Source organism: Crinia signifera, chromosome 5, assembly GCF_055691185.1.
Source record: "Crinia signifera chromosome 5, ASM5569118v1, whole genome shotgun sequence".
NCBI lineage: Eukaryota > Metazoa > Chordata > Amphibia > Anura > Myobatrachidae > Crinia > Crinia signifera.
Window position 1 is genome coordinate 213919951 of NC_139221.1, and position 19073 is coordinate 213939023.

At 45.1% G+C, this 19073-nt stretch overlaps 1 long non-coding RNA gene across 1 annotated transcript; it reads right to left on the bottom strand.

Annotated features, from left to right (window-relative positions):
- Positions 1 to 2449: 2449 nt before the first annotated feature.
- On the bottom strand, positions 2450 to 8794 carry LOC146079642 (uncharacterized). The gene is made up of 3 exons (XR_014474668.1): positions 8678 to 8794; positions 3518 to 3584; positions 2450 to 2851 (listed from the first exon to the last, which is right to left on the bottom strand). It is a non-coding gene; the product is annotated as an uncharacterized LOC146079642 (long non-coding RNA).
- Between the last annotated feature and the right edge of the window lie 10279 nt (positions 8795 to 19073).

The following is a 19073-nucleotide window of genomic DNA, read 5'->3' on the forward strand; positions in this document are numbered from 1 at the left end:
TTAGTTCACAATTTGAGCAAGCAATCAGTCACCAGTTTGAGGGATTATGAGGCTGGCGGCAGGGCAATAGGACTGGTCCAGCCTAGGGGCTATAGGACAGGCCAAATGGCAAACGGTTTAGGTGGGCGAATCCGCCCCTGTGATAAGCCTGCACACAAGGTACAGCTAACATATAGTATTATATAGAGTCACTGTAAGGGATTTTGGGGTTCAGAGAATATTATTTTTTCTCTGTGGCTTTTAGGAACTGGACATAAATGGGCAATATTAAAATTGCAAAATAAGACTTGTGCATTAGTAAATAATATACCCTTGGAAGCAAACGACAAAGAGCACAGCTGTCATAGAAAGTGTAAAGAAAAGAAAAAAGAAGGGCCACTGAAAGTTGGGTGGGCCCAAGTTATGGAATTTGTAACTAGTGGTGGAGGCCCAGCTACATCCCCCTATAGATACCTATGATGTGGGCCTGAGCAAAGAATAGCAGTTACAGTATCTGTGACGGGCAATGTTATGTCTCCCCTGCAATTCTGGGCCTCTTCAGAGGCTAAGGGAGGGTCATTTGTGGGAAAAAAATATTTTAATTGGCAAGGAGCAATGTGGAACCTAAAAGGTCCGATACACTTTTAATGCATAGCATTTACTATTCTTCTGTTGCTCGCATTTTATACTTTGCCCACAAGAGGGCACCAACCTACCACTTACCATTTTTAGAACAGTTATTGTAACAAAATCTTTAGTTTTGATGTTCCCTCTGCCACTATTTCCATATAATTAGCACCGTTGTGAGTATTCAGTGGTAGTTATGGTACTTTACACCTATATTTTTCTGTAAATACAAGTTAATGTGCTGTATGTTGAGGTGTGTGTCACATGGGTTCTGCAGATACAGCTCATATCACAACTATTTATGACTCATGACTTATGGTAAATTATTTTTTGTACTAGATTTCGCTGGCAGTCGTTGGGTCAACAGTGTCTAGGTCGACAGTCATTAGGTCGACACATGAAAAGAGCTGATATGGTCGGCATGGTCAAAAGGTCAACATTATAAAAATCGACATGTGTTTTTTTATGTTTTTTATGTTCGCTCGATGAGAGGAGGGAAGGCTGATGTAGGAGGGAAGGCTGATGTCTTATGACATCAGCGCCTGCCCCACCTTAGCGTTCTGCGGCGAGATAAAAGTCAGTTTACCGAAGGTGAGAAAAATCATTCGATGGTGTGTGACCATCGAATGATTTCTCTCCTGTTTGGCCGCATTCAAGGGGATGTGTTAGGGAACACATCCCCTCGACTGCTACCTGGGGGATTCACATGGTGGGGGGCTATTTAGGCGGGAGGCGAGCAGCTTTTACCTGTTCGGTAGGCTGGACTATAAACCAGGTCTACATCATCCCCACAGCACTGAGCAGGGTGTGCTGCGCTGGGAGATTAGCAGTCTGTCCTCTCTCACTGTCACGTGGGAGGCAAGGGGAGCAGGTCTTGGGCCCCTCTATTAAACCCGTGCCTGGGTAAAAAGTACCTACACCCCCTCTTTGCTCCACTGTTTACATTACAAAACCAGGTAAGTTCTGCAGTGTAAATAATTTCTACTTTAAAAATCCTTTTATTACAACCAAGCAGTGGCATCTGTTCCCTCTTTCCAAACACAAATTATAATAAACTCTACCTCATCACCTCTAATATTTGCGCTTATGATGGAGTCTTAAGGTGCCCATACACTAGTAAGATTTATCTTCAGATCTGGGTGGTTGGAACAAAAACATGGTTATGGATGAGTGACAGTTTGTCAGTTTTCCAGCATTTCCAAGCAAATGGTCAACTGTCATTTGCTCTCATCCATAACCAGGTTTTTCTTCCAACCAGACAGATCTGCAGATAAATCGTGTGTATGGCCACCTTTAGCAGTGTGTCGTATTCATATTTTGAATAGAGATGTGCGGCCGTCACGTTTTCGGGTTTTGGTTTTGGATCTGGATCTCCCTTCGTGTTTTGGATCTGGATTGGTTTTGGCAAAAACACCCTTGTGGGTTTTGGTTTTGGATCTGGATTTTTATGAAAAAATTTCTAGTCAATTTTGATCACTTCACAGCTTACAAAATTGTTTTCATTTACTATAGTTGGGCCAAAAGGGTATACCGAGGTAGCTGGATGACTAAGCTAAGGGACAGCAGTCAGCATCACATACATGTGTGTGGTAGCCGCCACCTTAGCGGTAGATATATACCCTTGTTGTAGATATGTATATATTATGAATGTACATTTAATGTCATACTGCAAGACTCATAGATAATATTTTATGTTTTGTGTGATAATTAAACCGCATAGGGGACATTAAATGTATGTCTATGGGCATGCCTCCACAGAAGGCAAGAGACTGTTCTTTTAATGGTTTTACACTGTGCTCCCCGCCAGAGAGACATTAGACAGGGAGCAACGAACTGCTGGCAGAAAACCCCTATGTCGATAAAGTTATTCAGCCCGTGCACAGGACTGGCACCGTGAGCCACGAGAGCCTTGGTAAAAAACTGACAGCCGTTAAGGGCTGTTGGGCAGTTGCTGGAGCAGTGAGAAAGTTAGCAGAGCTACGCAGCTGGAGAGGAAGGTGGAGAGAGGTGCTGGGGAGAACCGGACTGCTTACCAGCGTTCAGACGATCCCCCTAAATCTGCGGTGATCCAGCAGTGAGTGTCGGAGGGAGCCTCAGCGGTGTTACGCTTCCCAGCTTCAGACGGGGAGCTCCGGAGTCCAGAGGTGTCATCAAGGAGGCGGCGACCAGGCGGGCCGCAGCGTCATCCAGGAGGCGGAGAGGGGCGGCAACCAAAGCGGTGATCGTCCGGAATCTGCAGCAGACACTGAAAAGAGAGGAGGTGTGGTGAGTCGTGACCCAGCCCCAAACAGGCGGCCCAACACCTCCCCAGTCCCGCCTCCCGCACAGCATATGACACCTTACTAAGTCTAAGTGACAGTTCACAAGTAGCACCCCGCTGCTCCGCTCAGCCAAAGCCGCATATTTGTGTGCTAAGCCAGCATTAACTCTATGAGTGACCTATGTTCAGGACTTAATTACAAGTCTATTCTCCAGTATTAGGGGAAGCAAATCTCCCAGCCAGTATATTCTGGGTCAGCAGCTATTACTGAGGCGACAGTGATTATAGAAGAACTTTATCATTAAAGACTTTTATTGCTCTCATAGTACCCAATAGACTCTCTAACCTGGGAGCTTTAGACCACAGCTGCCAATCCAACTAGAACTTTAGGAAACTACATCTGGAGATAGCATTACTAGCAGCAGTGCACCAGTACAATCTTAAGCCTCATTCAGTAATCACAGGGACAATTCATAGAGCACAGTCTCCAGTGAACAGAAATCAATTCTGCATTGCAAACAGCAGAGAGTTCAAGGCAGAGCACGGAGAATTATTATAAAGAAAAGTGTCAGCGCAGGTTATTCCTTTATTGACAGTTTATTCTTCGAATTGGGTATATACCAAGGCAGGACATTATTTAGGAAGACTTACCTGATACGTTTCCCACTTTGGATTACAAATATCTAGGAATAAACATCGCAGCGTGGGACCTGAAATCCTACAATAGAAAGGATAGACAGTTATTAAAAGCGTTTATATTACAGGTGACTATAGTCATAAAAAGAGCTAACTCCAGACTATTATCAGTCAGAAATATTATTGCGCAATAATAACCCATTTGGGTAACTAAAGGCCTTATAGGAAACGAAAGGTACTGGGGAAATGTTTAACGTTCTAATGTAATTGATATAGAGTAAATGTTTTAGCAGCAAATTAGTTTGCCTATTTATAAAAGTAATAACTACCTAGGGTAACAATTTAGACAGAGGCCTCTGGGTGTTGGTAGAGTATTTATTTGCGTTATTTACCATCGTAACGTTTTGATTATCCATTATAATTGAAGTGCTAAATACTTATTTATTCTGCTGTCAAACGGTGGAACTGATTCTTAAGTATTATTGTTAGACAGTAACTTCTCACAAATGTTATGTGAGTGAATGTTTGTATTTGCATGTTGATATCTCATGCCCAATAATAACCTTGATTTCAAGCAGGCTTTCATCGAAAGCAGAGTTCCAGTGTAATAAAACTACCTTATTGTTTTATTTGTGTTTTATTGTAATGAACTGTCCATAAGTGTATATCTGGATATCCTGTAAATGAAAAGCGATACTTACCTGTAAAGTAGAAGATACTTACCAGTGAGGACTACAAATTTGGCGTTGCACGAACAGGATTCGTACAAGAAAAACAGCAAAATGTCCAGCGGAGATTCAGCTGAAGGAACCCCGCAACCAGCCATGGCCACCCCTAACCCAATTACCTTGCCATATCATTTTGGAGCGCCATGGATTCCATGCTATTCTGGCGAAGAAACAGGAAAGGATGGCGTTTCATTGAAAGCATTTAAAAAGAAACTGAACTCTATATTTATACTTCATCCATTAAGTCCACAGCAACAAGTGGAAATAGTTATAGGGCAGCTGAAAGGACCAGCGCTAAGGGAAGTTTGGTCCTGGCCAGCAAGAGAAAAGCAGACGGCAGATCAGATTTTTCAGAGACTAGCAACAACCTTCCATATTGCCACTCTATCAGAGTTAAAATCACGGTTTTATGCAAGAAAGCAAAGGTTGGATGAGACTTTGAGAGATTTCGCCCTGAGTCTTCAGGAAATGCTGAAGGATATACAAGAATTCGATGCAGAAGATGCCCAGATTCCAGACGAAAATGAGGCTCTTATCAACAGATTAATTGAAGGAGTACACCAAGACAGTGTCCGGACCCAATTGAAACTCTTGCGTCTGCAAAAAGACAAAGCCTCATTCCTAGATTTCAAAGATGCGGCCATTAAACTAATTGGGGTTAAGCGTAACACTGGAGCTGGATTCCCGGAACTCCCAGGGTATCAGGAACATTCATTTTCAAGTCCAGATGAACTTTTGGGGGCAGCAAAGGAGGTTAGACACAACAAGTGAATGCTCAGAATGCACAGTCGGCTGCTGGAGATCTAAACTACATCCTAAAAGGACAGATAGAGAAAGATAAAAGAAATCTAAAAGAAAGATACAGAACGCTGGCTCCTGCCTTATATCAGCCGGTGAAAAAGATGTTAGAGGACATGAAGGCGAGTGGGGTGATTCATGAAAGCTATAGCCCATGGGCGGCACCCATTGTCATCGTGAAAAAGAAAGACGGAAGTTTGAGATTCTGCGTCGACTATAGAAAACTGAATCAGGTTACTCATAAGGACGCTTATCCTTTGCCCAGAATTGAGGAATCCCTGACCGCCCTAAAGTCCGCATCATATTTCTCCACCCTAAATCTCACCAGTGGCTACTGGCAGATCCAGGTAGCCACTGGGGATCGTGAGAAAACCGCCTTCACCACCCCCATGGGACTTTACGAGTTTGATAGGATGCCCTTTGGGCTTTGTAATGCTCCGGGAACATTTCAACGACTTATGGAGCACTGCCTGGGGCATCGAAATTTTGAAATCGTCTTACTATACCTCGATGATGTGAGTGTACTCCAGCACGTACCATGATCACCTCCAACATCTACATGAGGTGTTTCAAAGACTGGCGGAATTCGGCTTGAAGGTCAAGCCCTCCAAGTGTTTCCTTCTTCAGAGCAGTGTCAAATATCTGGGGCATGTTGTAAGCGCCCAAGGAATCGTCCCTGATCCAGATAAGATTTCAGCTATCCGAGACTGGCCTGTGCCAAAGACCATTAAAGACGTTCGCAGCTTTCTGGGGTTTATAGGCTACTATCGTAGATTCATAAAGAACTTTTCCCGTGTGGCCGCCCCGTTACATGAATTACTACGAGGGATCAATAGACAACAGCAGAGCAAACAGACTCCCATTAATTGGACTGAGACCCAGCAGGAAGCTTTTGATACCCTTAAGGAGTTAATGACCACTACGCCCATCCTCGCCTACCCTGATTATAGTCAGCCCTTTCATCTATATACTGACGCCAGCTTTCAAGGGCTTGGGGCCGTGCTGTCTCAAAAGCAACATGATCAGGAGCGTATCATTGCCTTTGCTAGTCGAAACCTAAAAAAGAGTGAAAGGAATGATAGTAATTACAGTGCCTTTAAACTTGAACTGTTAGCCCTCGTTTGGGCAGTCACGGAAAAGTTCCGAAATTATTTGCTTGCAACCCCGTTTGTCGCATTCACGGATAACAACCCGTTAGCTCACTTAGCAACGGCTCAGTTAGGAGCCCTTGAACAGCGGTGGTATTCCCGGTTAGCCAACTTCCAATTTGTCATCAGATATCGATCTGGGAAAAGCAATGGCAACGCCGATGCTCTCTCTCGTGTCTCTCAAGAGCAGTTTATTCAAGAGGATGCGGACAAGTGGGAAGAGATAGAGATGCCAGCTTTCCAAGACATCTTCCTTGGTAAAACCACCGTTTCTAAGGAGAAGAAACAGCTAGCCGCTCAAACTGAAACCGATACTTCGAGCCCTGAAAACAGAGATTATTGGGAACAGATTCAGGAGGAAAGTCCACTGTTGACCAAATTGAAGACATTGATAACCGCTAAGAAAAGGTGGGAGTATGAATGCGAACCAGAAGCGGATCCTGAGCTCATCCGATTATACAAACAGAGGAGCAAATTCCGTTTCCAAGGGAACCTACTGGTGCGTGCGATCATCAACCCCAAAACACATGCTTTAATCCGTCAGATAGTGATACCCAGATGTCAGAAGGACAGAGTGCTCCAAGCTTATCACAATGACTCCGGGCATTATGGAGCTGAGAAGTTAGAATCCACTGTGCGGCAACGTTTCTTTTGGGTAGAGATGCGGAAAGATATGGAAGAATGGTGCAAGAATTGCACGAGATGTATACTTAAAAAGAAACCGGCAACGACCCAAAGAGCTCCACTACATCCTATTGTTAGTCATCATCCCCTGGAGCTGGTTCTCATAGACCATGTGAAATTAGAACCGAGTCGCCAAGGTTACCAATACGCCATCACGATCATAGATCACTTCTCCAAATTTGCCGTCATCATGCCTGTGAAGGATCTTACGGCCCGAACCACTGCTGAAATAATTTGGAGAGCATTTGTAAAACAGTACGGTTATCCCGAAAGAATCCTCACAGACCAAGGGGCTGCATTCGAATCGACCTTGTTCCAAGAACTGTGCAAATGGTATGGCTGTAAAAAGACACACACTATGGCCTATCATCCCCAGTGCAACGGGGCCTGCGAAAGACTCAATCAGTCTCTAATTAACATTCTAAGAGCCCTATCCAAGTCTGAAAGGCAAGATTGGCCTGAATTGCTACCTGAGATTTCTTTTGTCTACAATAACACGGAGCATGGAGCTACCGGATTCACTCCATACTATCTGTTGTTCGGGAGAAATGGCAGGTTGCCTGCAGATCTAAAGTTGGAAGTACCCCAGGAAATGTCTTCAGTGGAGAATCCAAAAACGGAATGGGTACAAACTCATCAAAAAAGAATCCGTGATGCCTACAAACTTGTTGACCAAAGAAGAGATAAATTACATCAACAACAGACTGAGTATTATAATGAAACCGCACTGGCAGAGCCCTTGGCAGTGGGAGATGTTGTCTGGAAGAAAAAGAATCAACGACAGAGCAAACTGGATTCGTTTTGGGAGGAACAGCTGTTCATCATCAAAGAAATCCCAAACCCTGGAATGGACATTTATCAAATCTCCAAATTGGGCGAAGAAACTTCAGTAGTAATACACCGAAACCAGCTCAAGAAATGTCATGATTCAGTGTCAATTCCTAAGCTTCCCGTCTCGGAGCCTGCAGATACGGACAGCAGTGGCTCATTCCCTGAAATGTTAAATCTGTTCTGGCCAGGGTTAGCCAATGGCATGCCTTACTGCTTTATGAATGTTTCTGAAAATCCAAATGTTGTTAACCTTGGTACTGAAATTCCTGTATTCCCTGAAAGTAATGTTTCTGTCATTCCACATGATGAAGTGGCCCAGGATACCTCAGACTTAAGACGTTCGAACAGAAGTACACAAGGCGTCTTACCTCTCAGGTATAGAGAGTAGAAAGAGAAAGTTTTTAATGTGTTACTGACATGGTCAAATGTAATGCAGTATTGTTTATTTTTTCCTTTTGAATCTTATTCTAAGTAGGAAAGATTCTGTTTATTTTTAAAATTTGTTGCATGTGGACATGCAAGGTTCTACGGGGAAGTGTGTGGTAGCCGCCACCTTAGCGGTAGATATATACCCTTGTTGTAGATATGTATATATTATGAATGTACATTTAATGTCATACTGCAAGACTCATAGATAATATTTTATGTTTTGTGTGATAATTAAACCGCATAGGGGACATTAAATGTATGTCTATGGGCATGCCTCCACAGAAGGCAAGAGACTGTTCTTTTAATGGTTTTACACTGTGCTCCCCGCCAGAGAGACATTAGACAGGGAGCAACGAACTGCTGGCAGAAAACCCCTATGTCGATAAAGTTATTCAGCCCGTGCACAGGACTGGCACCGTGAGCCACGAGAGCCTTGGTAAAAAACTGACAGCCGTTAAGGGCTGTTGGGCAGTTGCTGGAGCAGTGAGAAAGTTAGCAGAGCTACGCAGCTGGAGAGGAAGGTGGAGAGAGGTGCTGGGGAGAACCGGACTGCTTACCAGCGTTCAGACGATCCCCCTAAATCTGCGGTGATCCAGCAGTGAGTGTCGGAGGGAGCCTCAGCGGTGTTACGCTTCCCAGCTTCAGACGGGGAGCTCCGGAGTCCAGAGGTGTCATCAAGGAGGCGGCGACCAGGCTGCCGCAGCGTCATCCAGGAGGCGGAGAGGGGCGGAAACCAAAGCGGTGATCGTCCGGAATCTGCAGCAGACACTGAAAAGAGAGGAGGTGTGGTGAGTCGTGACCCAGCCCCAAACAGGCGGCCCAACACCTCCCCAGTCCCGCCTCCCGCACAGCATATGACACCTTACTAAGTCTAAGTGACAGTTCACAAGTAGCACCCCGCTGCTCCGCTCAGCCAAAGCCGCATATTTGTGTGCTAAGCCAGCATTAACTCTATGAGTGACCTATGTTCAGGACTTAATTACAAGTCTATTCTCCAGTATTAGGGGAAGCAAATCTCCCAGCCAGTATATTCTGGGTCAGCAGCTATTACTGAGGCGACAGTGATTATAGAAGAACTTTATCATTAAAGACTTTTATTGCTCTCATAGTACCCAATAGACTCTCTAACCTGGGAGCTTTAGACCACAGCTGCCAATCCAACTAGAACTTTAGGAAACTACATCTGGAGATAGCATTACTAGCAGCAGTGCACCAGTACAATCTTAAGCCTCATTCAGTAATCACAGGGACAATTCATAGAGCACAGTCTCCAGTGAACAGAAATTAATTCTGCATTGCAAACAGCAGAGAGTTCAAGGCAGAGCACGGAGAATTATTATAAAGAAAAGTGTCAGCGCAGGTTATTCCTTTATTGACAGTTTATTCTTCGAATTGGGTATATACCAAGGCAGGACATTATTTAGGAAGACTTACCTGATACGTTTCCCACTTTGGATTACAAATATCTAGGAATAAACATCGCAGCGTGGGACCTGAAATCCTACAATAGAAAGGATAGACAATTATTAAAAGCGTTTATATTACAGGTGACTATAGTCATAAAAAGAGCTAACTCCAGACTATTATCAGTCAGAAATATTATTGCGCAATAATAACCCATTTGGGTAACTAAAGGCCTTATAGGAAACGAAAGGTACTGGGGAAATGTTTAACGTTCTAATGTAATTGATATAGAGTAAATGTTTTAGCAGCAAATTAGTTTGCCTATTTATAAAAGTAATAACTACCTAGGGTAACAATTTAGACAGAGGCCTCTGGGTTTTGGTAGAGTATTTATTTGCGTTATTTACCATCGTAACGTTTTGATTATCCATTATAATTGAAGTGCTAAATACTTATTTATTCTGCTGTCAAACGGTGGAACTGATTCTTAAGTATTATTGTTAGACAGTAACTTCTCACAAATGTTATGTGAGTGAATGTTTGTATTTGCATGTTGATATCTCATGCCCAATAATAACCTTGATTTCAAGCAGGCTTTCATCGAAAGTAGAGTTCCAGTGTAATAAAACTACCTTATTGTTTTATTTGTGTTTTATTGTAATGAACTGTCCATAAGTGTATATCTGGATATCCTGTAAATGAAAAGCGATACTTACCTGTAAAGTAGAAGATACTTACCAGTGAGGACTACATGTGGACCTTACACTTCCAACCTGGCAGAGCGGCACTGCAGGGGCAGACAGGGTGACAGTTTAATAAACTATCCCAAAAAAAGAGAAATGCTCCAAAGAGCAAATACAAAGAGGTATCCGCCTTGTCATGACTGGTGGTAGCAGCTTCAGCACTTCTATCAGGTTGCTGATCTCCCACTATTTCCTCCTCCATCATCCTCCAAAAATGTGTTTTTATTTTATTTATTACTTTTATTTATTTTTCTTACTTTACACTGGACACAGCCTGTCACACTGGACACAGCCCCTTGGACACTGGACAATGCTCCTGGACACTGCCCCTGGACACAGCCCCTGGACACTGCCCCTGGACACTGGACACAGCCCGTCACCCTGGACACAGCCCCTGGACAATGGACACAGCCGTCACACTGGACACAGCCTCTGGACACCGCCCCTGGACACAGCTCCTGTACACTGGACACAGCCGTCACACTGGACACTGCCCCTGGACACTGGACACAGCCTGTCACCCTGGACACAGCCCCTGGACAATGGACACAGCACGTTACTCTGGACACAGCCTCTGGACACAGCCTCTGGACACTGCCCAGGGACACAGCTCCTGTACACTGGACACAGCCGTCACACTGGACACTGCCCCTGGACACAGCCCCTGGACACTGGACACAGCTCCTGTACACAGCCCCTGTACACTGGACACAGCCCCTGTCACACTGGACACTGGATATATGTAGTCACACTGGACAATGGATATGTCGTCACACTGGACAATGGATATATGTCACGCTGAACACAGGATATATGCCGTCGCACAATGGTTACATGTCACACTGGACACAGGATATATGTCGTCACACTGGACAATGGATATATGTCACGCTGGACACAGGATATATGTCGTCACACTGGACAATGGATATATGTCACGCTGGACACTGGATATATGCAGTCACACAATGGTTAGATGTCACACTGGACACTGGATATATGTCGTCACACTGGACACAGGATATATGTCGTCACACTGGACAATGGATATATCTGTCACACTTGACACTGGATATATGTCCTCACACTGGACACAGGATATATATCGTCACACTGGACACAGGATATATGTCGTCACACTGGACACAGGATATATGTCGTGACTCGTGACACTGGACAATGGATATAGGCCATCACACTGGACACAGCCCCTTGTATTACTGCAGCCCCTGTACACAGTGTACTACTCAGCAGCACTGCAGCCCCTGCGTGTGAGCACTGCAGCACTGAGTTAGTTAAATCACACAACACAGGGCTCAGGGCTAAATAAATCACAACACAGGGCTTAGGGCTAAATAAATCACAACAGGGCACGGGCCACAGGACAGCCCCTGGACAGTGGACACTGCAGCCCCTGCGTGTGAGCACTGCAGCACCTAGTTAGTTAAATCACACTACAGGGCTCAGGCCTATAAACAGTCACTGACTCTCACTCAATACAAGTCTACAACACAGTGCACGGAGCACAATGGCAGTGAGGGCACAGGGCAGGTCACGGAGCACAGCACAGCACAGCATGGCACGGAGCACAGCACAGGGCACACGGAGCTTCCCAACCACCCTCTTCCCTCTCCAAGATTGGAGTGAAGATGGCGGGGCGCGCGTGCGTCTTTTATAAGATCCCGCTCCACAAGAATCCGACAGCGCGATGATGCCGTTTTGCCTCATTTTCGGTCCGGAATTGAGGCGGGAACTCCCGAGCCGCCTCGGATCCTGACCCGGATCCCGAGGTTCGGATCTATCGGATCTCGGGATCCGGACCCGCTCATTTCTAATTTTGAATACGAATTTTATCGATGGAGAATTTCATTTACAAATTCATATTCCGGAGCATAATTTACAGAGGTGTAGTACAGTATTTTGGAGATTCGTATTTATTGATGTATTATGGAGTCATATTTGTATTCATATTTACGGCGGCCATAAGTACGAATCGGCAGCCTGCACCTATCAGTCAGATCCGTGCAGGCTGCAGTGTAAAAAAATTAAATTAAAAAAAAAAATTCATTCAAAAAAACAGCGTAGGCTCCCCACCCCCCACAGCCATAACCAGCCCTAGGCTCACAGAGATGGTCATGGTTCTAGAAATTCACAGGAAAAACACGTAGGGGTCCCCCTGAATTTCTACTACCAGCACCAGGGCCGTATTTTTGGGAACCAGGACCGGCCTTTAAGCCTAGGGCTGATTGTAGAAATTCAAGGGACACCTATGTGTTTTGCCCCGAGAATATCTAGAACAAGGACCGGCTAGTTATGCCCCTGGGGGAGTACCCCATTCCGTCTATTTTAACTACTTATTTACTTTATCTTTTATTTTTTTACACTGAAGCCTGCACGGATCTGACTGATCCGTGCCAGATTCAGCCAAATACGAGTGGAAAATGAGCTGTATTTCCCAGGCGTATTTTCGCTGCAATTACCGGCCGTATATTGCATACGGCTGGTTAGTAAATTAGAAATCACCTAATTCAACTGAATGGTGATTCCTATTTTATTCTGTCGATGGTGTATGCATTCGTATTCGTAAATACGAATACAAATGTGTCATGAATATGAATACGTATTACGTATTGAGGTATATGCTAAAAATACGAATACCCATAAAATAGGCGTGTTTTTTAGACACTATATCATAGTGTATCATGCCTAGCCTCCCGGAAGTTAAAATCCCGCGATTTATAGGTGCATGCGGAGGGTTAAAAAATTAAGCAATTTGCGTCATTTAGCCCCTCCTCCTCATTGTACACCTGCAAATCACTGGACTATTTTCAATGAGGCAGGGCTTGATGATGTAGGGCGCCATCCCAACCCAACTAATGGCAGCTAAAAGTCTCCTCTCTGGGCTTCTCCCAGAGAATAGAAATTAAATGTCGGTAAGTATGTAGATTATTTTTCTATGTAAGAAACCAATCAAAAAGTGGATTGTGGGTTCTGCAGATCTGACATGTACTGTAGTTTTCCCATTTCCTGGTTTATGACCCAGGTGAAGTAAAGCGTGTGCATGGCCATTTTCAGTACATGTGCCATTGCTCACTATTGGAAAACAATGCCTCAGATGCTTCTCTGGGACACATGATTGTAGAATTGCGGCCAATAGGATATAATAGCCAACTCCAGCTAATGATGCAAGCTTCACAAAATTAAGGGTTTCCGACCTTGCAGCAGATATTGTACGGCTTAGCCTTAAGGTGCCCACAGACGCTACAATTATCGAATGCGTTTTGTACTTTTTAAGCACAAATTGCATCTTATGTACAATTATTGGATGGTGTTTATGGGCTTGTGCGATGCGATGCGCGTTCCCGGGAGCCCGATATTGTATGTCTAAAAAAGTACGTGCTGCACGTACTTTTTAGACTACATCTGAAATTTAACATTACAAACATGGGTTCATCACATCGCATCGCATGCATCCAAGTGCACATCGCATCGCAAGCTGGAAGAAAAATTGTATAGAACCATTGTACAGACAAAAACACATAGCACAGTACAATTGTAGCGTCTGTGGGCACCTTTACAACTGAAATCATGAAAGTGTCCCTACATCACCTGGGCTGCAAGCCACACCCATAGTGGCAGTGGCTGCAGGGCTAATGGTAATGGAATATTGTTTTTACAGGCAGACTTCAGGTACCAGCAAGCCTTCCACACCATAGCAGCACTTGTAAGTGCCAGAATGTTTGTGACATAAAGAACTGCTGGCACTTGTAGTCCACATGTAAAGAACAAGACAAGTCATCATGTGGTTTTTAAGCATTATTGCAGGGTAGTATTGGGGTATGAAAAGCACACTAGAAAAAGGGAGTGGTAGGAGCCCATGTTTAGGGGTGTGACCAGCTGACATAGAGGCTTGGAACCAGCCAGGATCAAGCAGGTGAAAGTGAGCTGGAAGCAGCCGGGTGCCCAGTGGCTTGTGGCGAATGGCCTGGCAGCCGCTGAGAGCTTGGGCAGCTGGGAGCAGAGAACTACACCTCTCTTACGGTCTTCAGAAGGGGCACTAATCCTGGTCACCCTGGCTGCAGGGTGTTAACTGTGTTGTGGGAGAAGGTGTCCAAGTAGGGAGAGCACTGCTGCCTGTCCGGCCAGTATACGCATCAAGACTGCGCTATAAGCTGTCAGCCGCTGACAGGTAAGCACGTCCCTAGATGCTTTAAAGCAGGCATGCCCAAAGTCAGGCCCGGGGGCCAATTGCGACCCGTTCTGTCACTTCAAGAGGCCTGCAGCCTCCAGCTGGAAGCGGGCAGAGCATCAGATGTGGGAAGCACAGCACATAACACTAAGGGTGGGGCCCCGGCGAGCGCGCCTTTACCTTGCTGTCTGCTGCAGTGAGGAGGTGCCGGCCGCCACAGTCAGATGTGTTTGGCGTCCTACCCCTGCTGCAATCATATATCACCCTACTCCACAATCACAGTGACAGCAGTGTTTGGGGAGTGGGGCAGCAAGGGGGAAGCTTGCTCCCGTAACATGCAGAGCAGAGGAGGGCAGCAGCGGGAGCCCAAACATCCCCTGTTCTTGCAGTGCCTGCTTTGCCTCTCCTTCCTCTGGTTCACACAAGGGGCTGGGAACCATACAGAGAAGGGAGGGGGCAGAGTGGGGGACATACAGCCAATGGGGGCAGAGTGGGGGACATACAGTGAATGGAGGCAGTGATGACCATTCAGAGAAAGGGGAGCAGGGGCAGGCTGGGGGGCATACAGTGAATGGGGGCAGAGTGGGGTACATAGTGAATGGTAGTCATACAGTGAAGGAGGGTCAGGCTTGGGGCATACAATGAATGGAGGCACTGATGGACATTAAGAGAAGGTGGGAAGGCTGTGGGACAGAGTGAATGGGTGCAGAGTAGGGAACATACAGTGAATGGGGGACATACAGTGAATGGGGGCAGGCTGGAGGAAATACAGTGTAGGGGCAGGCTGGGGGACATAGAGTGAATGGGGGTAGAGTGGGTGACCATTCTGATGTAATTAATGATTCAAAGAATGTCAGGCTGAATGGTCGGCCCCCCACATTTTCACCTCACCAAATCTGGCCCTCGTTGCAAAAAGTTTGGACACCCCTGCTTTAAAGCATACCAGCCCATGGGAAAGATATCACACTGCCCTCTGGTCCAGCCCTCCACTGCTTACATGCTAATATACACCAGACTGAGTGACCAGTGCATAATTAAATACAGTAAGCCATAATTGACTTGCCAAAGCCATTAAACTCTGCAGTAGCAGCTGACAGGATTCAGGTCAGTCACCATACCGGTGCCCAGAATCCATTGGGATTCAGTCTCGCTTCAACAGGAGACACTTGATAAGCTCTGCCCTCAACAACAATTTCTAAACAGCGATCTGTCAATTGTTCTATCGGTAATACTATTGACACCATGCAAATCTAAAACCCGGAACGATTGGTAAAATATATTACACTAGCTGACTTCATTTTCCAATTCCAATTACTTTTAGATTGGACTTGCCAATTGAAGACCCCCATACATTACCAATTTTTTGGCATAATCATCTGCAAAAAAAAAGAGATGTTTCCCAATTAATCACAGATATGGGGGGGGGGCCTTAACTGATACTCTATATATCCCCAAAATGTTCCTGGACAGGGCAATGTACCACCCTGTAATGTTGAAGCATTCACATTTATTTTCTGACACAAAAGTATTCCTGTTATGTGATGGTTAAGGTAGAGTAATGTTTAATTTCTATGAGTGTACAAATATATCTATGCTAACTAAGCCGGGCTTTCAGATGAAAATGGTATAAACTGAATTAGATGAAAATGGTAAACTTTCTATTACCCTACTCAGGTTTTCTATTACCCTACTCAGGTTTTCCATAAGAGATTAAGGGGGAAATTTACTAATATGAAAAACCTAGTTTTTCGTATTAGTATTTTCCCTACGACTGCATACGACTGTTTCAGTCGTATGCAAAGTCGTGTTCCGGAGGGGGATTTACAAAGCAGTCATATACGACTGCTTTGTAACCCTCCGATGTCGTAGGAATTCGTATTAGCAGCCGTATATACGGCTGCTAATACAAATTATTTGTAGGCAGTCTGCACGGATCAGTCAGATCCGTGCAGGCTGCAAGGTGTAAAAAAAAATTTAATAAAAAAAGAAGGAGCCGCCTAGCGGCCAATCAGGAAAGACCTTTCCTGATTGGCCGCTAGGCGGCTAGGCGGCTCCTGATTGGCCAGAATTCATTCTGAGCCCAGACACCGAAGAGGAAGGTTCTCTCCGGCTCTGAAAGCCGGGGAGCGTCGCGGAAGATGCCGACAGCTGCTGGAAGTCGCCAGCAGCTGTCAGAAGACCTGGATGTCGACAGATGAAGAAAGAAGACCATCCATGCAGGACCTGGGTGAGTAGGATTTCCTTCCACAGGTCCAACATGGATTATCCTCGGACAGGACGCTGTCCCCGGAGCCGCCGACACGGAGCCGCCGAAACGGAGCCGCCGACACCGGAGCCAGCGACCTACCAACGGGATCAAGATAGGTAAGTATCAGTATGTGTGTAATGTGTGTATTAAACTTTTATTTAAAATGGGTGTCAGTGTGTTTTATTTAACTATTTTTTTTACTGTGGCACTACAAGACCCAGCGGGCCCTTTAATGCCCAGCAGGCTGGGACTTGTGGTTCTCCAAGTCCCAGCTTGCTGGCACTTGTAGTGCCACAGTAAAAAACAATCGTTTGTTCTATTTTTTACACCGCTATCAGCTCGATGCCCACCGCCCAGGGGCATCGAGGACAGCACCAGGCTTCAGCCTGGTCAGGTAAGTCCTGGAGGGGGGGGACCCCTTTATTGGGGGGGTCCCCACTCCCCCAGGCCAGGCTGACTGGTCGGTAGGGTTAATGCTTTGGCCGGGGGGACTTGCATAAAAAGTCTCCCCCCGGCTGTGGCATTACCCTGCTGGCTGGTTTTGCCTGGGGCTGGTTCTTAAAATACGGGGGACCCCTAGTCATTTTGTCCCCCGTATTTTGGGAACCAGCCCCAGAGCAGGAGCCTGGGGCTGGTTGTTAAAAATCAGGGAACCCCTATTTGTCGGGTTCCCTGATTTTTAATTACCGGCTCCAGGCTCTGTCAGCCTGGTGCTGGTTTCGGCTGTGGGGGGGACCCCACGCCGTTTTTTTATTTTTTTATTTAATTTTTCTATTTTTTTACACTGCAGCCTGCACGGATCTGACTGATCCGTGCAGGCTAAAACGCAAATAGAACAGGAAAATGGTGTTCTATTTTCCTGTCGTATTTGCGTGGGTGTTTTACACCACTAAGCAGCCGTATTATCAGTACGGCTGCTTAGTAAATCAGAAACCACCATTCTTTTGAATGGTTATTTCTGTCGTATCCTATCGATGGTGTAGACATTCGTATTTGTAAATACAAATACGAATGTTCCATCTTTAGGACTACGAATTGTTGTATTTTTGGGATTCTAAATCCCGAAAATACAAATTCGTAAAAAAAAGGTGTATTTCTCCCTACGAATACACCTTTTTTCTACGAATCCATTTTGGTAAATGTCCCCCTAATTCACCGTTTCAAAAAAAGTGTTCCTTTATTCCAATAATTTATTTTCATAATTAATCACAGTGCTATGGAAATTATTGGCTTTTTATAACTACTGTATAAACTCGAGTATAAGTCGACCCGAATATAAGCCGAGGCACCTAATTTTACAACAAAAAACTGGGAAAACTTATTGACTCAAGTGGGAACCTCACTCGAGTATAAGCCGTGGGGGGCTTTTTCAGCATAAAAAATGTTCTGAAAAAGTAGGCTTATACTCGAGTATATATGGTAAATAAAAAATAATAATATCAGAATTTTTTCTTAAGTATTCAAAGTTATAATGGTGTTACTATAATCAGTGCTGGTTGCAGATGTGATCAGCATCCCTGCAGTCAGGATGCCAGAGTTCAAAATCCCTACTGCTGTCCGAAGACCAGTGCATGAACCTCAAAAAGGATCAGGATGCTGATGTCGGAATACCGACAGCTGGCATCCACTCTGAGTATGTGGGGAGGGTTAGTGTCATGCCAGGTGAGGAGGATTAGTTATAAGCACTAGTGGGGACATTTAGAAATAGACTGTGGGGATGGAAAGGTTAGGGTTAGAATGCAAGTAGGAGGTAAGGCTTTGGAACTTTAAAGAATGGTTTAGTGTTAGGCTGCGGGGTGGGAGATTAGGTTTAGGCATTAGTGTGGAATGTTAGGTTTAAGTTGTGGGGAGGGTTCGGGTTAGCCTGCTACAAAGCATAGGGCTATGGTAGAGGGCATGGGTGGAGGGTTAGGGTGCCAACGGAACCCCTGTTGGGATTATCTGTATTGTGATGCCGGGGTAGGACTTTTGAGCACTGGGAATCTGTTTGTATCCCTCTGGATGTAAGGTACTGCAATATGCACTCTTGAATGGTCCATGTTGGACAGGCCAGGGCTGTAACTGCAGCAAACAGTATATGCCTATTCCTATAGATGTACAGATTATTCCGATTTTCAGTGGATACAGGAACAGGAATCACAATTCTTATCATGTAGATGTATGTAATACACCAGTGGTTCCCAACCCTAGTCCTCAAGTACCCCCAACAGTGCACGTTTTCCAGGTCACCTTGGAGGTGCATTCATTATTTAGACACATTTCAAAAGATCGAAAAAATACAGAGTGATAGCAGCGCTCAAAATTAGATGAGTGAATCAAAATTAAAGGGTAAAATACACTTATTTATTAATACCAATTAAGGTATGGCA